This window comes from Dendrobates tinctorius, unplaced genomic scaffold, assembly GCF_039654945.1.
Source record: "Dendrobates tinctorius isolate UK_male_01 unplaced genomic scaffold, ASM3965494v1 ptg000071l, whole genome shotgun sequence".
Lineage (NCBI taxonomy): Eukaryota > Metazoa > Chordata > Amphibia > Anura > Dendrobatidae > Dendrobates > Dendrobates tinctorius.
Window position 1 is genome coordinate 14,062,964 of NW_027361739.1, and position 25,338 is coordinate 14,088,301.

At 46.8% G+C, this 25,338-nt stretch overlaps 1 protein-coding gene across 2 annotated transcripts in view; it reads right to left on the reverse strand.

Annotated features, from left to right (window-relative positions):
* The window catches only part of OSER1 (oxidative stress responsive serine rich 1), a 38,290-nt gene extending 18,890 nt beyond the window's left edge, over positions 1-19,400 (reverse strand). The window contains exons 1-2 of one of the 2 annotated variants that reach the window (XM_073582417.1): positions 19,171-19,400; positions 17,540-17,593 (exon numbers count right to left, since the gene is read on the reverse strand). The gene's annotated coding sequence lies outside the window, so the exon portion shown is untranslated. The remainder of the gene's footprint in view (positions 1-17,539; positions 17,594-19,170) is intronic. The other variant, XM_073582416.1, reaches the window with a different exon arrangement.
* Positions 19,401-25,338: the final 5,938 nt, after the last annotated feature.

Genomic DNA, 25,338 nt, shown 5'->3' on the forward strand with positions numbered 1-25,338 from the left:
TAACTGAGGCTTAGGCTCCTCCACTTCCATTGTCCCTCTGACTGCTTTTACTAGCTTGTCTACTCGGTCAAGCGGCAGACAAAACCGACCAGAGTCCTCTTCTGAGGAGGACGACGAGGGAGATGAAACATGGGAGTCCTTACTTCTCCTCCATTCTGCTGAGGAATCGGACTCCACTGGGTCCCCACCCTTTAAACTTTCTGGTTGGGACAGGGATTTTAGGGTTTCCTTCATCTCTGCCCTGACTATGTCCCTTAAACTCGCAGCTACCACGGGCGACTCCTCCGCCACTGTCTGCTGGATACAGGGGGGATACAACCTTTTGGGGCATGAGTCTGGTAAAGGGCATGCACATAGTGCGCATTCCCTGTGTTTGGTTTTACTCGTAGCTTTCTTCCCCGGAGAATGAGGGGGATTTTTCTCAGTCGATGCTCCTGTCCGCCTAGAGGAGCCTTTATGACTGGATTGGTCACTTCATCCCGCACGCTCCTTACTGTCACGGGATTCTTTCTTCTTCTGTTTGACTTGCCGAAGGTCATCCAGGGGCGGCAGTGATGATTGTCGCTGCTGCAGCCGCCGTTGCTGCTGCCGCTCCTGATCGCTCTCCATTACTACTCGCAATAATGTGGCCAAGGCAAGGCACCCATCTAGGGTCCTGCCTATATACCCCTCCTCCGGACAGCAGATTTTCCTCCTGTCGCGCCCTCCCCCTAATAGGGCCCCCCTCCCCAGCTGGCGCCGCTCCTGGCAGGAGAGCCGGCGTCTCTCCGATGGGCGCAGCCATCTTGGGTCCTCTCGCCTGCGCAGTGGCGCCGCCGACTCGGAAGCACCCCCAGGCTCCGCCACCTGACGTCACCGCGACTCCGACGTGACCGGAAGTCACGCGGGACGCCCGGGCACTCCAGTATGCAGCGCTCCCCGGCCTCAGCACCCTGCAGCCGCGCCGGCCCCCCTGCCCACCGCGATTGCGCCGCCGGAGCTGGGAGACCCCGGGGGGCATACTTACCGGCGTCGGCTTCTTCTACGGAGACGGACCTCCTCTGGACGCTGCTCCCTGCTGCACATGCCACCCATCCTGGCCACCGTGGCGTCCTCCAGGAGCTCCGCACCAGGCCGAGGTAGGAGACCCCCTCGCTACCTGCACAGGCCGGTCGGCCTGGGATCCGGTCTTCTGTAGGATCCCGTCCCCTCAGGAACAGGAAACCAACTGATGCGTGGGAGAGGTGCCGCCCTTTTGTATCTGTAGGTTTCCTGTTCCTGAAGGGCGGATCCCCTCTCTCCCGTGGTGCTGTCATGGGAGACCGAATAAATCTATGGAGCATTTAATGGGGGCAGCATATGGGGGCATAATCTATGGAGCATCCTTTTGGGCCATAAACTTTATGGAGCAGCATATGGGGCATATTATTCTATGGAGCATCTAATGGGACCATTATTAACCTTTGTGTAGCGTTATATGTGGTGCATTTTGTATGGAGCATCTTATGGGGCTATCATGAACTGTATGGAGCATTATGTGGGGCTCCTGATTCAATATGGATATTCAAAAACATTTAACATACTGATGTCTCAATTCATTTTACTTTTATTGGTATCTATTTTTATTTTTTAAATTCACCAGTAGCTGCTGTATTTTCTACCCTAGGCTTATACTCGTGTCAATAAGTTTTCCCAGTTTTTTGTGGCGATCTGTAGCATCGCTTGGAAAACTGACAGGTTGGTCACACTCGTCAAACATAGTGTTTGACGAGTGTGACCAACTTTTTACTATTGAGGCTGCCTATGCAGCATCAGTAGTAAAAAGATCTAATGTTAAAAATAAAAAATGGTGTTTTTCTCACCTTCCGGCGTCCCGCGCAGCGTTCCCGATCCTCGCGATGCTCCCGGCAGGTCCCGTTCCCAGTGATGCATTGCAATAATGACCTTTGAGGATGTCGCGGTATTGCGAGACCGCTACGGTATCGCGAGACCGCGACATCAAAGGTCATTGTCGCAATGCATCACTAGGAACAGGACCTGCCGGGAGCATCGCTGAGGCCTGGTGACGCTGCGAGGGACAACGGAAGGTGAGAATATGACAATTTTATTTTAATTCTATTTTTTACAGGGATATGGTACCCAGAGCCTGGAGGAGAATCTCCTCTCCTCCAGACCGTGGGTACCATCTGCAAATGTTCTGCTTACTTTTCGCATGGTGGGCACAGCCACATGCGGAAAGTAAGCAGAACAATGCATTCCTATGAGTGCGGATTTTCCCGCGATTCCGCACAAAGAATGAGCATGCTGCGTATTTTTCCGAGATGCAATTCTGTTGCGGAAAAATCCGCATTAGCACAGCATGTGCGGAATGCCATAGGATTGCATGGGATGCTTTTTTTTGCATTTTCACGGCAAAATCGCAAAAAAAAAAAAAAAACGCCACGTGTGAACACAGCCTTAACCCTAAGAACTTTCTAACAAAAAAAAAAAAATTGTTTCCAAATTTATGCTGATGTAAAGTAGAAATGTGGGAAATGTTATTTATTATTTTGTGTGACATATCTCTCTGATTTAAAGGGCATAAAAATTAAAAGTTTGAAAATTGCAAAATTTTAAAAATTTACCATATTTCCGTTTTTTTCATAAATAAACGCAAGTCATATTGAACTAGATGGGCATTTCCTGAAGGAAATACATGGTGCTTGAACAGCGCTGCCAGCTTTACAGCAGTGTATCAGGTGTCGACTGTAAGAAAGTAAAGTTAGAATATGAATGTTGTGTATATCCACTTTGACACATTCGGCACCTCGGTAACCACTTTGGATACTTGGTAGCCACTTTGGCACATTGGGCACCTCAGTAGCCACTTTGGCACATTCGGCACCTCGGCAGCCACTTTGGCCCCTCGGTAGCCACTTTAGCACATTCGGCACCTCGATAGCCACTTTAGCCACTTGGTAGCCACTTTAGCATATTTGGCACCTCAGTAGCCACTTTGGTCACTTGGTAGCCACTTTGGCCATGTTGACACATGCTGCCACTTTGGCACACTGGGCTTCTAAAGCCACTTTGGCGTCCGACTGCAGTGATGGCGAACCTTGGCACTCCAGCTGTTGGAGAACTACAACCAGGGCTGTGGAGTCGGAGTCGTAGCTCATTTTGGTGGAGTCGGAATAAAATGGTCCGACTCCTAAAATATATAATAAATTGGGTACAGTAGTTCAATGCATAATGTGCTGAATATTTTTTCATAGGAATTTGGGAAAGTTATGAAATGTCCTATAAATGGCTGTTCTATTCCTGATCTAAGGCTACATTCACACACAGCGTTTTTGCTGCGTTTTTTGAGGATATGTTTTTCAGCTGCAAAAGCAGATCAGCTTTTTAAAAAACTGCATCACCTGAAAGGTTTTTGAGCTCATAGATGTTTTCAATAGCAAAAGCAGATTAGAAATCTGATCTATCCATATCTTATCTGTACCAAAAAGAAGGAAAGCCGGGTAGCACACAGACGTTTTTAGCACTAGTCAGGTACACCTCATATCTGCCCAAATGACGCCCAGGACAGGCATTGCTCGTCTTCAGGAACACATCAACATCAATTGATAGTTGGAATAAATAGACTGCATTCACCACATCTTAAGGTGCAGACTTTATTTTCAAGTGTAGGGGTGTGCAGTATAAGGTTCTGCAGCAGCTGAGGTGTGCAGTATGAGATTCTGCGGAACAGTATGAGGTTCTGCCCCCCCTAGTTTTGATCCTGGCTAAAACCGTTTCTTCTAGATATGGCGAACCCTCAGGTAACCCTAAATGAAGGTCAATGGACACAGGTGGCTGAACTGAAGGAATTGCTTAATCACCTATTTACCGTGACTAAAAAATTAAAAGCTGAGGATTTAACTCCTGGCATTTTCATAAGGGAGTGGAAGAACTTGCTATTTTGCCTGTCCCAAAGAGGAGATTTAATCGCAGATGGCATTTCTGCTTCAATGAAACGGAGAGAGACACATCTATTGGAAAATAAAATTTTTCTGGCAGCTGTTTATGTGGACCCAAGTCATCGTATATTGCTTGATGATCAACAGCTCACTAAAGGAAAAGAAGCTCTGACTGAGGTAGCAGTTAGGATGAGTGGCCTACAGGAGGACTGCCAGGCGCAAGAGGACTTGGGTCCTGACAGTGCTACTGCTGCCATATCTTCATCCTCATCAGATGAGGAGTTTGACTTTGACAAGTATTTGGATGATATGGAGCAGGCAAAGCGTTGCTGCAAGGAAAAAGATTTCACTCCGTCTCCTATAGCAAGCAGATTGACCATATTTCAGCAAAATGTTTCACTTGCTCTCAAAGAAAAATTCAACCGTTCATCAAAACTGACTGTGCATGAGGCAATTCCTTTATACTTGGAAACTGTTAGAGATGTTGCCCATGTGGTTACGGCTTTGCCTCCAATCCAAGTTAGTGTAGAGAGGTTGTTCTCTGGCCTTAAAATTCTTAGGTCAGATTTGAGGTCATCTATGAAGGAGGATCTCATGGAGGCAATTCAATTTCTTAGAACAAATTCATAGACTGCACAAATGTTATTTAGTATGTTTTTGTTGAAAACTGTTTTTTGCCACTTACATAGTTTATTACATAGTGATATATATATATATATATATATATATATATATATATATATATATATATATATAAAATCGATATTACATAGTGTATTACATATTTACAATTTATTACAGTTTTTTGTGTTCTAAAGTTGTATTCCAATAAATATATATTATGTTCTATCTAAATGTCTTGATTATTTTAACATAAAAATGATTAAATGTCTGATGTTCACATTGTACTACAATAAATTTTTCACTTAAATATAAGCAATATATGTTGGAGTCGCGGAGTCGGTGGAAGGGAAATTGAGGAGTCGGAGTCGCAGGTTTGGCTTACCGACTCCACAGCCCTGAACTCCCAGCATGCCTCAACTGCTGCCGGTCGGTTGCAAGGACATGCTGGGAGTTGTAGTTTTACAACAGCTGGAGTGCCAAGGTTAGCCATCACTGGGTGGGGCTTTTTTCAGAAGCTATTGGCGCGCTGCGCCTTTAAGACCTTGAATCAGTGATCTGTCAGCTTCTATTAGCTAATATGGGTCATGTGTGGAAGCTGCATTTGCATAGCTGCCATCTTTGTAAGGTCACTGCACCTGCGCTGTGGCTTCAATCCATGTCAGCTGGGGGTCATGGAAAGGTCGCCATTAATTCCTATGGGAAAATTTTTGCTTAAAATGTGATTTTTAAAAAAAAAAAAAAAAAAACTACAAATCGGATCGACTCCAAAAACATATAGCACACCTGTTGTTAGCGTCTCCTGGAGTGGACCCTCTGGGTCGCGGCACCAACCCTCCCAGGGCGAGCTAGCCTAGTGAGGACCACCCCCTATACAGGGAGTGTCATGAGCAAGCCCCAGGGGATACGAAACCACGACAGCTGGCACCAGGCGGCCGGCTCACAGGAGATACGAGACTGTGTGACTGGAGGGTGCAGGATACTAGGGAACACAGGAGAATACACGGGAGTGCGCTGAATACGGGATAGTGCAAGGCGGGTACACGTGGGCACTTAAGGCGTGTAGCGAGTAACAAATAAGGAGGTAGACAAAGCAGGGCGCGTGCAAGGAGCACGACAGAGTACAGAATGAGGCAGCAGTCGTGCCAGGAGGTGTAACAGAACACAGGAATAGAGTGAATGCCAGGAGGCACGACTGAGCGAGAAACAAGGGACAGGATACGAGAGGATGTGCCAGAAGGCACAACTGAGCATGAAGCAACAAGGGTTCAGAGCAAGTGCTAGGAGCACCACAGAATAGCAGACAGAGCAGAGGACCTGAGAACAGCGCACAGCCAGGCTGGGACACAGCTTACCCAGCCAGGAAGCACAACAATAATCAGGCACCTCCCATAGGGGGAGGTCGTCTGATATAGCACATGACTACTACTGGTTCTGGGTCAGGACCTAGCCAGAAAGCACATGACTACTACTGGTTCCGGGTCAGGTCCTCCATTACCATAGAGAGGACCGAGCCCTATACAGCCCTGACAGGAGCACGCAAGCGCAAACGTGACATGGAGGAGAAGACCCGGGGACGAGAGCTGCGCGTGCGCACCCGACGGGGACCCCCGAGGGACCGCCGTACCGGAGGGAGTGACGTCGGGGCCGAAGCCCCGCCTCCTGGTGAGGGCGGCATAACACCTGTCCCCACCGAGGGCTTCGAAATGCCACCTGAAAGCAGTCTCTGCGCCGAGCGGTTCAAGCCGCATTAATTGCAGAAAATGCGGAGAAGAAGTAGAATAAATAGATGTGTATTTCCTGAAGGAAGTACAGATAGTGCTTTGAAATGGTGCCTGGGCTGCCCCTTTAAGAGAGACTTGCCTGCTGCCCCTGCAAGACTTTCAACTCCGGATCCATTTTAACTGTGGGGGCAGCTCGGCCTCCGAATCGGAGGCCGAGCCACCCCGGCCTCCGAATCAGAGGCCGAGCCGCCCCCACAGTTAAAACGGATCCTGAGTTGAAAGTCTTGCAGGGGCAGCAGGCAGGTCTCTCTTAAAGGGGCCCCTCTGGGTCCGATTTGGTGGGCGGGGCAGCTCAGCCTCCGATTTGTAGGCCAGGATCGATCAGATTTGCATTTGTGCTTTCAGTTTCACTTTAAGAGCTGATATTAGCTGTCAGAAACTCTGTCCCGCTGGGGTCATGTAAAGTTTGTAGGTGTTGGCATAGTAACTGGGTGTGCCTGCGCATATCAATGAGCTTAACTGCCACCTCACGACAGCCCCATGTTTTCCCTATGACAAAATTTTCCCATTGAAATGCATTGAGACAATGCATTCCAATGACGGGAAAATGTTTTTTCAAACGCAAATTGCGCAAAAACTACAAATCCGATCGACACGAAAAATACTTAGCACACCACTCGTGGACGCTGGCTTCAAAACGACACCTCAACGGAGTCTGTGCGTGTAGCGGTTCGGGCCACATTAATTGAGGAAATCAACTGAATAATAATAAGTTAGCAGCGTTCGGATTACATGATAGTGCTTTGAAAAAAGCACTATAAATATAAGAAATCGGATTACAATATGTTGCTTGAACCTAGAGGTTCAAGCACCTTAATAAATACATGAAGTACAATATGTCACGAAAAAACAATCTCAGAATCAGCGGGATCCCTTAAAGCGTTCTGGAGTTAAAACCTCATAAAGTGACACTGGTAAGATTTGTAAAAATTGGCCTGGTCATTAAGCTGCGAATTGGCTCTGTCACTAAGGGGTTAGGCTGTGTGCACACGCTGCGGATTTAGGTGTGGATTCATCCGCGCGGATTATGTAAAATCCGCAGGTCAAAATACCTGCGGTTTTACCTGCGGTTTTGCCCTGCGGTTTTTCATCTCCTCAATGGAGGAGATGGCAAACCGCAGCAGAATCCGCAGAAGACATGTCAATTCTTTCTGCAGATTGAAAACCGAAGATAATCCGCGCGGAAAATTCCGCACCGTCTGCATTACGGTTTTTGATTCCCATAGGGAATCATGGTACTGTACATCGCAGCAAAATCCGCAGCGTGTGCACACAGCCTTAAGCTCCATTAGGATCAGCTGGCATTGTTTGTTGACGTGCAATATGCTACATCTGAGTGTCAAATAAGATAGGGAGACATGTAAGTCATCCTCATATGCGTTACATGAAGACCACATCTATTAAAATTAAAAAGGTGTCTTGCTTCAGAAAGCGCAGTGGTCAGCTATACATTTCCCCAAGCAGCCATTGGTAAAAGTAGTGGAATATTAATATGTACGTTCCCACGTTCAGGAATTGCTGCGGGTTTGACACAAAACCGCATCGGCTAGATGTTACAGCATAAGTGGATGGGATTTCTAGAAAGCATCGAGGGAAAAAAGGGCAATTCGTTTTTTTTTTTTACTATTAACTTTTTCTTTATTTAATTTTTTTTTTCAGTGGCCTTAGAGGACTTGAACCTGTGATCATGGGTTCTATATACTGCATGCTATCTGGGCAAAGTGCGGGCCCAACTCCTGATTCTACTTGCGACATAAATAACTAACGGATTATTAGGAAAAAAAAAAAAAAAGGGGGGGGTATGGGTGGGAGTGGTAGACTGGGGGTAAAAATATAAAAAGTTTCCACAGTGTGATAAAATCATCTAAATTCACCATACAGTTGCGAAAAGTTGCAGACCTTTTCAGAATACAATATTTCCATAAAATAGGAAGACCTCTTTATACATATCACTGACGCACACGGCATTGTGAGTACACATTCCTACACTACTATCCAACCACTTGGCTTTTTTCTGAAATAGCAGAAAAGTCAGTGAGTCACGGCTGTAAATATACAGCTTTCATTAGGTAATCCTCATTACGGTTATGTAACTAGAAATACTCCTTGTCGATTCATCCATGACAAGCCGAAACACTTCATCAGATACATTTACATTTCCACATAGTATGCACCTGCTTATTGACGGGCTGTCTCATTATAAACATTGGATACATACCAGTAACAGATGGCATAACTGTATGACCAGCGGGGTCCAACCACTAGGTCAAGGCGGCAGTGGCACTAGGGAGATGCCCTGCTATCTCCTAATGCAGGGGTCCTCAACATGTGGCTAGTGGCTCATGATGTGTGGCTCACATATGTCTGCCAGCTGGGAGAAACAGCTATATAAAAGGTCTCCAGATTGTGAGGATCACTATGCAGAACAGATCTGGATGTGCAAATACTAACAAGAATATATACAGCTCTGGAAAAAATTAAGAGACCACTGCAAAATTTTCAGTTTGTCTGATTTTTCTCTTTCTAGGTATATTTTTGAGTAAAATGTAAATTGCTCTTTTATTCTATAAACGACTGACAACATGTCTTCGAATTTCCAAGCACTAAATTTTGTATTTATTTTCAGAAAATGAGAAATAGTCAAAATAACCAAAAAACGCAGTGCTTGCAGACCCCAAATAATGCTAAGAAAACAAGTTTATAATCATTTAGAAACATCAATACTAATGTTTTAACTCAGGAAGAGTGCAGAAATCAATATTTTGTGGAATAACCATGATTTTTAATTACAGCTTTCATGCATCTTGGCATGCTTTCCACCAGTCTCTCACACTGCTTTTAGGTGACCTTATGCCACTCCTGGTACAAAAATGTAAGCAGTTCTTTTTTGTTTGATGGCTTGTGACTATCCATCTTCCTCTTGATTACATTCCAGAGGTTTTTAATGGGGTTCAGGTCTGGAGATTGGGCTGGCCATGACAGGGATTTGATATGGTGGTTCTTCATCCACACATTGACTGACCTAGCTGTGTGGCATGGCGCATTGTCCTGCTGGAAAAAACAGTCCTCAGATTTGGGGAACATTGCCTGAGCAGTAGAAATCAAGTGTTTTCCAGGATAACCTTGTATGTGGCTTGATTCATACGTCCTTCGCAAAGATTAACCTGCCCAATTCCAGCCTTGCCGAAGCATCCCCAGATCACCACCGACTTCACAGTGGGTGCAAGACACTGTGGCTTGTACGCCTATCCAGGTCTCTGTCCAGCCATTAGACGACCAGGTGTTGGGCAAAGCTGAAAATTAGACTCATCAGAGAAGATTACCTTACTACAGTCCTCTATGGTCCAATCCTTATGGTCTTTGGCAAACGTCAGCCTGGCTCTCCTTTGCTTCTCATTGATAAAAGGCTTTTTTCTAGCTTTACTTGACTTGAGCCCTGCCTCTAGTAGCCTGTTACGAACTGTTACTGCCGTGCACTTCATCCCTTCTGCCATTTTCCATTCCTTTTGTAGGTCACTTGAGGTCATCCTGCGGTTGCTGAGTGACATTCGAATAAGATGACGGTCATCCACGTCAGTGGAGAGTCGTTTTCACCCTCTGCCGGTCTGTAACTTCGTTGTCCCCAATGTCTGCTGCTTGACCTTGTTGTAATGGACTGCCATCTTAGTAATTTTAAGGATGGAGGCAACATGACGCTCACTGTATCTCTCTGCTAGTAAAGCCAGAATGGAGTCCGTCTTTACCTCACTTATTTTGAACTCCTTTGGCATTGTTAAAAGTTAATTTCTCATTCCTATTACTTTTGTGATATTACTAGCACTTGTTTTGCCATCCAGCTTGTCCTATTGCAAGAGGATTGTGAACACCACAGCAGGGTTTTTTTTTTTATACTTTCCTTCGTTAAATAAGATTTAGTTCAGGTGATCACCTAATCAGAAGCACATTAAGTAGAATGAGGTGTGCTCTGGTTGGAATTCAACTAACACAGACATGTCTGGAATGGCTGTCCGACATGTAGAGAAGCTGATTTTTATAAAACTGGGCAGTGGTCTCTTAATTTCTGCCAGAGCTATATGGTAAGCTGGACATAGGCTGATAATGCCAGTGAAAAGGGGGGTTTAAGCTGGATGGGGGATAATGAGGGAAAGGAACCACTAGATGTATACTGCTTATAATCAAGGGGGATACAAGGTATTTGTGCATATTCTGTGGTGAAGTTTTGGCTGTCATTGTACTGGTAACATGGCCCTATGGGTTCGTCTATGGTGGGAGAGCGCGCAGATGTACCTTGTCAGGGGCCTCTGGATGTGACTCAGGAAAATCTCTCAGAGCTGAATGTTGCTCTTAAGATACGAAAGTTGGAGACCATTGTCTTAATGGATGCGCTAGCCATTTCTATGTAGCCACACTGAATCAGTACAATCAATTTTGGACAAAGTGGAGCTGCACACTTTCACAGCTGTCCCTTGCTTCTCACAATCAGATGTGTATCAGCTGTTGCCCCAAAATGGACAACTCAGCTCAATTTCCAGACAATTCCTCTAGCGTGAGAATTTGCAGAGCCTGGTGCATTAGGGACACTGGGCAGTGCCTGGCATCACAGCGACAAACATCCTAGTGCCAGCATTAAGATTTCTGTTTCTTGGGGGGGCCGGAAAATGCAAGTGTCGAGATCAGTGAAATTGAGATGGTACTGTACAATTACCAGTGTAATAAGGCTTGGCACGACAACGGTATTTGCCTGCAGTATTCATTAACACATCAGTGAGGGCAGTTTAAGTGAGTGCATCTGCTGCCTTTGTTTGGGGATCACGTTGCTTAGTTCAGCTGAGAAGTCCGAGTCATCTGTGGCCACAAACTAATCAGTAGCATAGCGGTGGGAGCCAGCCGCACACTACTCATCATGTGTGCATGCACACAGGTTATCCAGGAGAGGGCGGTATGTGAAATAAATAAAGACTTTTTTTTATTGAGTACCTATATTGCAAATTGAAAAGTACAAAAAAGCAAGTAAACCAGAGTTGGAACCAACAGATAAAAAGTCAGGTAAAACCTCTTTTTTTGATAAAAAAAAATATATACACAAGTAATAAAGTCCATATTTTGGCATCCAACTTTATAAGGTACTCCAGCCATAAGAATTTATTACCAATCGTCTGAATAACAAATGACTGCTTAAGTGGGATCCCACATAAACCGGCAGAGTACTCTGCTGTCTCCGTAAGTGCCATACACTTTGAATAGTCATGGGAGCATGATTGGCCACCGCTATACTTGGCAGTAATATTACAGCTGGGAGGGCTGGTGACCCCCACCAAATTAGTATTTATGAAGCTCCCAGTGGAAAGGTAACTGCCTATGGCTAAAGCATCAGCCCCAATCTTTAAATATTTTTTTTTTTATTGTTTCAAACCCTAATCTTTACTTTACTTCCTGTGCTTGCAGACAGTGAGTGAATGTGAACACTAAGGGTATGTGCACACGTTGCGGATTTGGCTGCGGATTTTTCCGCATAGATTTAGCTGAATCCGCAGGTAAAGTTTTATTCAGCCCACATATCAAGGCAACGTTTCGGCTCAACTGAGCCTGAGAAAGGCTCAGTTGAGCCGAAACGCTGCCTTGATATGTGGGCTCAATAAAACCCACCTACCACTTTGAAAAAAGTTACTATGGAGTGCTGCCTTTTTTTTGGAATGAATATTGAAATTGTGGCTGAAAATAGGACTTTCTGCCAGGGGCCGTGCACCCGAAGAATATATATATATATATATATATATATATATATATATATATATATATATATATATATATATATGTACGGTAGTTAATTCTGAGAAGAAACCAGAAATATTTTCTATGACTTGTAAGTTTATATTTATTCTATCTATGCAGCTGAGTGAGGGCTTGTTTTTTAGAGGAAAACTATAGATTTTATTGAATCCATTTTGGGGGGGGACGTGCAACATTTTAATTGCTTTTTATTGAATTTCTGGAGGAAGTGCGGAGACTGAAAAAACGCAACTCTGATGTTTAATTTTTTAAGTTCAGCATTTGCCAAAAGCTCAGAATGGAAGAAGTGCCATATTGGAGTTCAGATTTTGCTGGACTGGTTTGAGGGTGCCATGTCACCTTGGCAGAGCCCCTCAGGTGCCAGAACAGCAGAACCCCCCCCCATTTTACAAACTACACCTCAATGAATTCATCTAGGGGTGCAATGATCATATTGACACCACCGGTGTGTCACAGAATTTTATACCATTGAGCAGTGAAAAACTACATTTTCACCACAAAAATTTTGTTTTAGCCCGAGATTTTACATTTTCACTCATGGAAGTTGGTAAAAATGGCATAAAAATGTGTCCCACAATTTCTGCTGTATGTGAAAATACGCCATATGTGGCTGTACAGTATTGCTTAGCCATATGGCACGAGACAAGTGAGGGAAGGTGTGCCATTTGCCTCCTGGAGAGCAGATTTTGCCAGAACAGGTTGCGGATTCCATATAGAGAGCCCCTAAATGCTAGAAGAGCAGAATCCCCCCTCAAGTGACAGGAATTATACCCCTTTCGGAGTTTATTTACGGGTGTAATGATGACTTTGACTCCATGGGTGTTTTCCAAACGGCAGCGGATGTTGCCAAGGGAAAATTGTAAACTGCCATTGTAGTGCCCGCACATTGTAGTGCCCAGTACACTGCAGTGAGCAGCACAATGTAGGGCCCAGCTCATGCTTCTGGAGACACGCACCTATAAAATAGGCGGGCTGTTATCGCAACAAAAAATGCCAAACATGTGGACGCTAACTGCGATTTAGGAACGCAAAGGCATCCCGTGTGAACAGAGGCCACAGTTTACAGAACCTTTTGGGCCCAACTGAACCCTGAAAAAGATATAAAGTGCAAAAAAACATATAAATATATGTAAGGTATTGGATGATATTCTGGCCAATCCCCGATTGTAGGCTGGCTGTCTCATTTGGTATTTTGCACCTGTGCAGTTGCCATTTTACTTGGGTCCACTGCACCCTGTTTAGTGCAGATGTATTGAGGCCTGTTTACACAGGTAAGCATCTCTGCCTGTTTTTGGTGTTTTTCTGAATATTGGAGGATTTTTTCCTCTTTCTGTGGTTTTCATGATAGAGTAGGACTGGCAAGTGTAAGGAACCTTGGCGCTGTTAGACAGCTTACATAGTATGGCCAGAATATCAACCAATACCTTACATATATTTACCGTATTTTTCGGACTATAAGACGCACTCAGGTTTCAGAGGTGGAAATTAGGGAACAATATATTTTAACCAAAAAAAGTGGCTTTCCCGTAGTTGTTCCTTCCCGGGGAAAGACCTGGCTAGTCATTGCTTGCGTTGAGAAACATGTGATGGTGTCTCCGCGGCTTGTGTTTTGCATGTTTTTACATATTTCCCATAAGGGATGGGGGCATTGCTCTAGAATCACTGCGTTGAGAAACGTGATGGTGTCTCCGCAGTGTTGGATGTTGATCTCCATGAGTTCATTCATCCTCATTTTTCACAGTGTTCTACTAGGCATTGCTCCTACTGGCCAGTTTCCTACTCCACACTGATGAGGGGCAATACCCCGAAACAGCTGTCTGTGGATGGATACCATGTTTTGGCATAGGTGGTTTCCTTCATTGGAGACTGCCCTTCCCGTGGTTGTTCCTTCCCGGGGAAAGACCTGGCTAGTCATTGCTTGCGTTGAGAAACGTGATGGTGTCTCTGCAGGCTTCTGTTTTGTCAGTGATCTGAGACTGGGACGGAGGTTCACCTTCCAACAAGACAATGACCCAAATCATATTGCTAAAGCAACACTCGAGTGGTTTAAAATGAAACATGTAAATGTTTTGGAGTGGCCTAGTCAAAGTCCAGACCTTAATCCAATTGAGAATCTATGGTCAGACTTGAAGATTGTGTTCACCAGAGGAAACCATCTAACTTGAAGGACCTGGAGCAGATTTGCTTTGAGGAATGGGCAAAAATCCCAGTGGCAAGATTTGGAAAGCTCATAGAGAGCGACTTATCCAAACTGACTTGCCGCTGTAATTGCAACAAAAGGAGGCTCTACAAAGTACTGACTTTAGGTTGGGGAGGTTATGGGGAATAGTTATGCATACTGACGTCTATAGTTATTTTGTCCTATTTGTTGTTTGCAATTCCCTAGAAAAAAAAAAATCTGAAATTCCAGGTTGTGAGGTAGCAAAATAAACAAAAAGCGCCAAGGGAGTAGAATACTTTTTAAACCCCCTGCAACAGCAGACACACGGATGTGGAGCGACAAGTGGTTAAAGGGACTTTGTCAGCACAGAATGACAGCTTCACAGCGAGACCAATACTTAAATACATCTTCCCACCATCCCCGCCCCACACCCACACTTATTTGATTGACAGCTCTGGCTTCATAAGGCGGAGATAGATGGATAACAAGGAGGTGGGAAGGTGTAGTTAAATGTTTAGCCCCACCATGAACCACCGAGCGCCTGTCCTTTGAACAGTCATTTTGTGCTGACGGAGTCTCTTTAGAGGGGCATCCTGAATTTTACTGAACTTGTTTGAACAGCTGTGACATTGATTAATATCCTCCACACAGCTCAAGTCTGGTGGTCCCCAGCCGTCATTGTGTTTGTCCACTCAGTAATGACATCATGTACAGCCACATAACACTAGCAGCCAATGCTATCATGCAGAGCACATGACATAGGCCAGTCAGTGGCGGATTATAATGAGGTCAATTTGGGCAGTTGCCCCGGGCCCAGTGGGGTTAAGGGGCCCACAGCCCAGGCCAGTAAATTGCCCCATTATAATCCGCCACCGCGCAGGGCCGGATTATAGGCAGGGCAGGCGGGGCTTCAGCCCCGGGGCCCCCACCACAAGAGCTTCTAAGGGGGCCCCCACCACATTCCTGCTGGCTGCTGCAATGGCACTCCATCTTCTCCCCACCTAAAAGTGAGTGACCGTGGGGGCGGCATTATGTGCTCTGCTACCAGCAGCATCTACAAGTAGCGTGAACGCTGATGCTGCTGGTAGCGTGCAAAGGCTTGTGATGAGATCACAGGAGGTAAGGTGTCAGGGCCCCCGATCATGTGACCCCTGTCTCCTCCCCTCCTGTGACCTCATCACAGGTCCTGTGCGCACAGCACAGAGCACTGAGAGCAGCCATGTATGTGGAGTGCGGCTCTGCGGGTGGAGGTCAGTGCTGGAGGCTCCATTATTCACTATGTGGAGTGCGGCTCTGCGGGTGGAGGTCGGTGCTGGAGGCCCCATTATTCTCTATGTAGAGTGTGGCTCTGCGGGTGGAGGTCGGTGCTGGAGGCCCCATTATTCTCTATGTAGAGTGTGGCTCTACGATTCGTGACCCCCGTCACGTGACGAGGGGGGCCCACAGAGTCTGAACTGCCCCGGGCCCTGGCTACCCTTAATCCACCCCTGAGGCCAGTGATTAACGGCAGTATGCATGTAGATGTACGTCAGGTCATCGCTGCAGGAAAGCACACAGAACTGCAGAGGATTTTGCAAAAGAGTATTGCATTTCCAGCTGTTAGCCATTTTTTCCCATTGATAAGAGAACGTTTCAGTTATTTCACATGAAAGTCTGGAGATCCCCTTTAACTTCTCAGCACAATATCATGCACATGATTGCAAGAGTGATTGCGTGTGCAGAGGACTCAGGAGTTGAGCTCTCTCCAAACGCAGCATGTATTGTGTATAATAAAGAAGCACTCCAATCAAAGTTTTTATCCTTGCAGTTATTATATGTCACTGTGTACTTACATTTTGCCTTTCTACCCAGATATATCTCTTTTCCAATACGTGTATGACATCAAGTGATTAAAAACTTACTAGCTGAATCCCTCTATGCTCTATGTAGATACAGGAAGTCTCTTTTCTCTGCATGAGTCATCACTAGAACTACAATTCTATTCACTTCAAAGTCCCTGGCAAGGGGAAGGAGCAGCTGGGCAGGGAGTTGAAAAGGAGGTGGAGTTAGGCTGCCAGGGACTTTGCAGTGAGCAAAATTGTGGTATTAATGATAATTCATACAAGGAAAAATACTTCCTTTTCCTACACAGAACGTCGAAGGATTCAGATAGTTTATAATCATGTGAAGTCAAACACCTAATGGAACAGACAGTTTACTGGGTAGAAAGGCAAAATGTTCAATTGTAAGTGCACAGTGCTATATAATATGATGATTGCAGTATATTAAAAGGATAAAAAAAATCTGATTGCAATGCTTCCTTAAATAGCCAGTTTCTGTGTCTAAGGGCTGGACTCGTATTGCGTATGGGGGCTGCGTTTAATGCATCCGTTAACGCAACCATAGACTTCCATAGACGAGCGCATCGCTAACGAATGTCATAATCGGCATGCGTTAGCGATGTCCCGTCATTCTGTGACGGACCCTCGGACGCGGTCTGCACACGTAGTTTTTTGGGTGTGCGGATTTTGTAGAGAAAACCGCAGGTAAATCCGCAGGACAAAAGTCCAGCAGTTTATCTGCGGTTTTACACCTCATAATGGATGAGGTGTAAAACTGGAGCGTTTCTGCACCAAACAATTCACATGCTGCGGTTTGTAAACCGCAGCAAAACCACGCGGAAAAAAACGCAGCATGTGCACAGCTTTTTTTTATTTCCATAGGAAATAAAGGTACTGTACAACGCAGCAGAATCTGCTGCGGACCCACAGGTGCAGAAACGCTGCGGAGCCGCAGCAGAATCCGCACCGTGTGCACATACCCTAACGCGATCAGAAAACAGAGTAGCGTTAGCGCAGTCCGTTGAACGCACTGCACTAACGCAATATGAACCTGGCCTAATAACTGTGGCCATAGGTTAAGCTGTCAATTTCAAGCAACTGTGTTTAAATGTAGAGCATCGCGCATCCCGGCTCCGATTGGTGCCCCATGATGCGATCACAGGGTTCCAATCGGCTACTATGACAGAAGGGTCCTGCCATCTAAAAGGTCAGCTATGTGCAGAGCTTCAAATGAGACAATGATTTACACCATATGCTGCAAGAATGTGGCAACATACTGAATAGAATAACGATCGCAGGCTAAAAGTTCTCTAAGAGGACCAGAAAAAAAAAAATTTCAAAAATATTCAGATTACCCACCATAAATAAATATGTAATATATATCATTTTATTGCACCACATCTCAAAGTCATATCAAAACATAAAATCAATTAAAGGGAATGTCACCTCATTTTTGCCCTATGAGATGCGTAGATGCTGTAGATAAGCCCCCGATGTAACCTGAAAGATAAGAAAAACAAGTTAGATTATAATCACCCCGGGGTCTGGTCGGATGGGTGTCGCGGTCCGGTGCCTCCCACCTTCTAGCGATGACGTCCTCCTTCTTACTTCTGCCGCGCTCCTGTGCAGGCGTACTATATCTGCCCTGTTGAGGGCAGAGTAAAGTACTGCAGTGCACAGGCGCCGGACCTCTCTGATCTTTCCCGGCGCCTGTGCACTGCAGTACTTTACTCTGCCCTCAACAGGGCAGATATAGTATGCCTGCACAGGAGCGCGGCAGAAGGAGAACGTCATCACTAGAAGGTGGGAGGCACCGGACCGGACCCCCGGGTGAGTATAATATATCGTGTTTTTCTTCTCTTTTGGGTTATATCGGGGGTTTATCTACAGAATGCTGTAGATAAGCCCCCTGATGGCAGTGACGGCAGCTTATAGTCCAAAAAAAGGGTGACAGATTCCCTTTAGGCTGTGTGCACACGATGCAGATATGCAGCGTTTCCGCAGCGGATTTTACCGGGCAGAAACGTTGCATATCCGCATTGTGATGTCCAGTACCTTTAAAATGAATGGAAAAAAAAACGCTGTGCAGACGCTGCGGATTTTTCCGCGCGGTTTTCCTGCGGTACAAAATCCGCAGCATGTTACTTCTTTTGTGCGGTTTTCTATCTCCCCTGTCTCCAAATCCGCAGGGGGAAAACCGCAATGGAAAACCGCACAAAAACCGCGTGAAAAATGGAAGAAATCCGCAGGAAAAATGCAGGTCATTTGACCTGCGGTTTTCTTCCATTCTGCACGGAAAAATCCGCAGGGCTCAAAACCCCGTCTGCACTCAGCCTTAAACACCATAACGAGGAAAAAAAAAGTTTTTTGGTCACTGCTTCGCTCTCTTAAAAAAAAAAAAAATACAGATTAAAGTGTCATATCAATAAAAGCGTCTGCTCGTCACGCAAACAAACCCTCTCCCAGCTCAATAGATGGAAAAATCAAACTGGTGCCAGGTCTTAGACTATGGCGACATACCAAAACATTTTTTACCGCTTTCATGTATATATAAAAAAAAAAAAAAAAGTCTAGACAAGTTTGGTATCTCTGTAATCGCACTGAGCTGGAGACTCAGGAGTCAGGGTTATTTTTACCATACAATGGACGCCGTAAATATAAACCCCAAAAAACACCATGGAGTAAGTGATTTTTAAAGTTTCACCCCATTTGGATTCCTCCCCTCTCCCATTTCCCAGTACATGGCGTCTACAACTCGTCCCACATAAACAAGCCCTCATACGGTTATATGGACGGCAATGTAAAAAAAAAAAAAAAAAGTTATGGTTTTAGAAAGGGGAGGAAAAAACGAAAGCGGAAAAAAACAAACTGGCTGCGAAGGGTTAAGGGTAGAATCACAATGGATTTCTATTAAAGGGCCAGCAGCAACCTCTTGTCCCCACGGGAAGCAGTCACCAGACTCGGGAACAAGAGGGAAAGACCCCTGAACTCCCCTCAGGCGCACCCACACTAACCCCCGACCCCAGGCAGTTACCACTGCCCAGTCTTCCCGCGCTTTTACCAGTCTCCTCACTTACCATGAGGGCCAGCTCCCTCTCTCCGTCCACGTTCTCTCCGGTGACCGTGAGGCAAACACTGAGCACCGTCCTCGTCGGAGACTCCTTGTTTGCGCAGAACACCCGGCGGTGACTCTGCAACCCTGCTGCCAATGACGTCATCGGCCTGCGGCCATAGAGACGTGACAAAACACAGGCTAGAGTGCCGAGCGATGTGCGTATCAGGTCATGTGACTAGCTTGCGTGTCAGGCGTGGAACGCATGGAGTGGGCGCCATATTGCTGTTTACGTTGGAAAGTGGCCATTTTTAACGTTTGACACCATAGTAATCGGTTTTATTCTGCAAATTTGTTGCATCCAGACATTTTTGGTGGCTATTTGTAAGGTGGATGTAGCTCAGACTGTTGTCTGTTATTCGCTGTGTTTTAAAGTCACCCGAGGACTGGCATTATAGTAGTGTAACGCGCGAGTCAGGCCCATGCTATAGTACAGTGGGACGGATTTAGGGAAACCTATCTGAAAAAACAACCAATCACACTACAGTATTAATGAGGAAACTACAAACTAAAAGTTGTACTTCGGTTGCTATAGGCAACACATTTTTTATGACAGGTTCATTAATCTCGACAAAGGGGTCGTCTCATCTTGAGTGGGTAAAAGTGCTCGAGGAAGAAAAGCGGACTTACATCTTAGTAACAGTCCTCTATGTTCTCAAGAATGGAGGGATTTTCTGGTTGCTGCCCATGTCTCTAGCCTCCTCTCCAGTCTGTCAGTAGTGGCCAGTCTAGGCATGGAGCGCACGCTTACAAGTTGCTGTACAGCTTGTAAATGCTGGGCTTTAGGCTCGGGTCACAAGACAGTATAAAGAATCGTTCTGAAAGTAGGACATTTTTTACTTACCTGTCATCCGTGTGCAGTCCGTATATAATACATTTTTTTTACAGCAGCTATTACTCATTTACAGGACCATTTACAGTCTGCTGTGTTACAGGATTGCAATGTATCCATAAAATCGGATGTTATAGGGTATGTTTCCACGGGCCGGAGGATTACATCAGGATTAGCTACAGATTGAATGCTGCGTACAGCCGCAGCGTCCAGATGTTACAGCAGAGTGGAGGGGATTTTAAGAAATCCCGTCTCCACTATGTGTACTAAAACGCAGGTCACACACCCGCATATATGCACATGAGGCGCACCTTTATAGAACGCAGCATGTCTATTTATCTTGTGGAGACGCTCAGTCTACGCAAGATAAATAATACAGTCTATGGAGCTGATTCCGCGTGTGTTCAATGAACACTTGTGCAATCATCGTGCGTAGAAAGGGGGCCGCGCTTTGGGCGGAGTTGGGTTTCCGCTCCTCTAAAGCAGGGGTCCCCAACCGCCGGTCCGCGGCCCAGCACCGGGCCGCTGCAGTGCCCTTGCCGGTCCGCGGACACAAGGGGAGCCAGGGGCGGTCAGTGGCGTAGCGGGGGCTGGGGCGGCGCGCAGCAGTTCTTAGCGGCAGCCAGGGAGCGATCCAAGCAGCTCCGCTGCCTGCAAGAGGGAATAGCAGGAGCGGAGCTGCAAGGACCCGTCCAGCTTCCTGCCCGCCGCCCGCGCTTCCTGTCTCTGACTGACACAGAGAGGAGAGTGCGGCCGCAGCTGTGTCAGAGCGAGGAAGTGCGGGCGATGCTGCGACAGGTGAGAGGAGAGAGGTGGTGTGTGTGTATGTCTGTGTGTGTACATGTATGTCTGTGTGTGTGTGTGTGTTGGTCTGTGTTTGTGTAGCCTGGCCCTGGAGGAGATGGGGACATGAGGAGAAGGCCATGAGGGGAGTGATGGAGAGACAGCAGTGATGGGGTGAAGGCAATGATGGGGAGAAGGGAGTGATGGGGAGAAGGGAGTGATGGGGTGAAGGCAATGATGGAAAGATGGCAGTGATGGGGTGAAGGCAATGATGGAAAGATGGCAGTGATGGGGTGAAGGCAATGATGGGGAGAAGGGAGTGATGGGGTGAAGGCAATGATGGAAAGATGGCAGTGATGGGGTGAAGGCAATGATGGAGAGAAGGGAGTGATGGGGTGAAGGAAATGATGGGGAGAAGGCAATGATGGAGAGAAGGGAGTGATGGGATGAAGGCAATGATGGGGAGAAGGCAATGATGGGGAGAAGGGAGTGATGGGGAGAAGGGAGTGATGGGGTGAAGGCAATGATGGGGAGAAGGGAGTGATGGGGTGAAGGCAATGATGGAAAGATGGCAGTGATGGGGTGAAGGCAATGATGGAAAGATGGCAGTGATGGGGTGAAGGCAATGATGGAGAGAAGGGAGTGATGGGGTGAAGGCAATGATGGGGTGAAGGCAATGATGGGGAGAAGGGAGTGATGGGGTGAAGGCAATGATGGAAAGATGGCAGTGATGGGGTGAAGGCAATGATGGAAAGATGGCAGTGATGGGGTGAAGGCAATGATGGAGAGAAGGGAGTGATGGGGTGAAGGCAATGATGGGGAGAGGGGAGTGATGGGGTGAAGGCAATGATGGGGTGAAGGCAATGATGGGGAGAAGGGAGTGATGGGGTGAAGGCAATGATGGAAAGATGGCAGTGATGGGGTGAAGGCAATGATAGAGAGAAGGGAGTGATGGGGTGAAGGCAATGATGGGGAGAGGGGAGTGATGGGGTGAAGGCAATGATGGGGAGAAGGGAGTGATGGGGTGAAGGCAATGATGGGGAGAAGGGAGTGATGGGGTGAAGGCAATGATGGGGAGAAGGGAGTGATGGGGTGAAGGCAATGATGGGGTGAAGGCAATGATGGGGAGAGAGGAGTGATGGGTGAAGGCAATGATGGGGAGAGGGGAGTGATGGGGTGAAGGCAATGATGGGGAGAAGGGGGTGATGGAGCACTCATTCAAAACCTATGGTGAGTGGAGTCACATTATAAATGTTATTTAATTATAAGTATGCACTGCTACACTACAACCGTGTCCATAGCCCCGCCCCCTTATGACCAAAGCCCCGCCCCTGCCACACCTCCATCCCCGCCCTGCCGGGCCTTGGAAGAATGGTCTTGCTTGAAACCGGTCCCTGGTGCAAAAAAGGTTGGGGACCACTGCTCTAAAGCACCTGCAGTCCGGACCGTGGAAACATACCCATACTGTGTCTCCGTATGGCAACATTTTTTTTATTTTGCTCACACATAGACTTGAATAAGTGAGTCTCATCTGATTTTCAGAGGAAAATCAAGCTGGCTGTGATTTTTGTTCTTATGCAGATTCAGTCAGTAAAACATATTGTTCCTCTGCACTGCCCCATTGAATCACAGTGGTCTGCATGAGATTAGTTTTGTTTCTTTTTTACCGGATAACAGTTGGACTGAAAATACAGTTGTGTGTACGAGCCCTAAGGGGGCTAAATTGCTGAAACCGTTCAGCTTCAGTGCCCCGATACTCATCCGATGCTGCAGAGGCAAAGCTGCCTTTGCTAGTAGCATGGGCCAACGCACAGCTCAGGACGTCAACTCAACCATACCTCTGTCATGAACTGTCAGTAATCAGTAGCATGCAACGAGGCCTTATCCACTCTTAAGATGTGGCATCTTTAATGGGAACATGTTACTGGAATCGTCTCTTTCTGAAGTGTTGCACCGTTTCTGAGAAAACAGCATTTGAAAATCCATCCAGGGACCATGGGAAGATGTCTGACTAGTCCGGCGCAGTCCTCTGCCGGCTTCTCCTCCAGATGACTTGCAGGTCTCTCCTGGGGCTTAACTGGACGAGTCACTTCTCTTTCTATGTTCCTTGAAAGGGTTCTCCAACTATGTGAAGCGTTACAGAGAAAACATACCAGGCTGCAATTGCACAACCTACGTCTGATTCAAGCTGCCTGTGGTAAGTAGGATAATGGGTCGCCCTCCCAGGGCCGTGGGGTACTCGGTACCGGGCCGGTGTCAGCGGGATGTGTCACAGCAGCGGTGACCCGGTCTGTGGCCCCGGGCGCCCAAGCAATGGTGGGGAACAGAAATGGTGGAATGTAGTTAATGGAATAGTTCGTGACGCCACCTGTGGTGTTCGGCAAGGGAGGTGTTAAGCTGACGCTGCAGACAGATCCTCCGGGACAGATGGTGTGGTGCAGCAATGATGTTATAGCCTTCCACAGGCAGGGCTGTTGTCTCAGGGCAGGATAGGTGAAGAGTCACTTAGATGGTGTAGTGTTTGGCGCATGGGATGTAGCAGTGCCAGGCGAACGGACGCAGGAATGATTGGAGGACACCAGGGCATGTAGTTCCAAAGCTTTACTCACAGTCTGTAGTGCCCGCTTCTGTGCCGTGTCCTCCGGGTCAGGGACTCAGTCAACCTCCAGGCAAGATGGAATGCTCCCTTCCAACACTCCGCCAACTTATGTGCCTTTTCTGAACGTCTCCTCTATAGCGCCTTTAAGTGTGAAGATCTCCTAGTACTGAGTTACACTGGAGTTCCTCCTGACAGATGTTCCCAAGAACTCTACTTGTACGGCAGACAGCTGTAGCCTGCTTCGGGGACTCTCTACTCCTGAGTCCCGGCTCCCTATCCAAATTGCTGTAGTGCCCTCAAGCCTTAGATGGGAGTAGTGCATTTACAGCCCACTACTCCACCGGTGTCTGCTGCAGAACCATTAGTGTCCATACAACCTCGGGGACCGGGCCCCGGCCTTGTGCTTAGAACTTCTAGGCAGGGTTCTTCCTCTAACCCACGTCCTCTGTGTTCCCTTTCACTCCTACGTTCCGTACTTGTCTTTCCCTCCTATGGAAGCTCAGGCTTCGGTTCAATGTCTTTCTCCTTCTTTCCTTTCCCGTGCCAGCTAGCTCAGATCACTGAGGCAGCAGCAGCATTCTTTCCATCCCTCTTCCAGGGATCCCCACTCCTCTCCGAGTGGCTTCCTCTCTCCGACTCCCCGTCTGACTGACTCCTAATCCTAAAACCTTCCCGCTCTTTTATGTGTATTCTCAACTCCACCCACCTCCCAGCACGTTTAGTGTTCCAAGCAGGGAACCACCAAAGGTGCTCTGCTTCTCTCTAAGCAAGGAGCCGCAATGTGGTTTTGCTGAACTACTCTATTGTGTGGGGTGCGAGTGTTGGAGCGTGGTACGGAGCCTCCAACTTACCTGGATGGTGGGGCACCACACCTTAGGAGAAGGTGCAGTACCTCTGTGGCGACTGAGCCTCAGGGGCGCCACAATAACATGAATCGTCTGACAAGCTCCTTTTAATAGATGCTTGAAAAAGACAATGAGGAGGAAACTGGGCTGCAGAATTATGACAATAAGTAATTTACTTTCTGTCACTAGTTTGAACGGTTTTCTAGATATTCTGAACAGAACGTCCAAGGGGGTGTGTGTAACAGATTACATTAGTGACTGCCATCCCCTGTGCAGATTAGAAGCTGCAGACCCCCATCACTGGCCATCACACACTCTGTTCTCACTGCTGCCAGCAGCCTGGGACAGTGAGGGAAGGAATTACTGATAATGAGTTATGTATTGTAATCATGGAGTGGCCCAGAATACAGGATGATTTTCCCTCCTCACTAGTTTCACTTTCCATAGATCACTGTTCAGTGTGTGTCTGGGGGAGGAGTAGCTCTCTGCTCTCTGCAGTGATACTGCTGGAGGGGAAGAATTCATTACTGTGTGATGAGGGCTGCTTCATGTGGACGAGGAGGGCCTGTAGCTATGGAGGGTGGAGTTGTTGCTATAGAGGGCAGGTTTGGAGTAGAGTAGGAGGTTACGACTATTTCTCATTTCAATGCCATAACAACCCCCCCCCCCCCCTTGGACGTTCTGTTCAGAATATCTAGAAAACCGTGCAATCTAGTGACAGAAAGTAAATTATTTATTGTCATAATTCTGCAGCCCAGATATGTACTGAGATTATGTGAAAAGCCCGGACAACCCCTTTAAGGGGGTTCAAGACCACCTCCCGGAAAGCAAGTGGATTTTTGCATTATGATGAGTCATTGGACCTCAAAGAGCCCATATATTGTTCTTGCACAGGAGTCCTCATTTGCCTGTCTCCACCAGTGACTGCTGATGGAAGACTAATGCCAGGGTTACATGGTGACGTGTTTTGTGTGTCATTGCGGTCTCGTAATGTGTCAGTGCATCTTTTGGTTTTCATTTTACAACCTGCAACCTACTGTGACAGTGACACAGAGTTGCAAATGTTTCGAAATG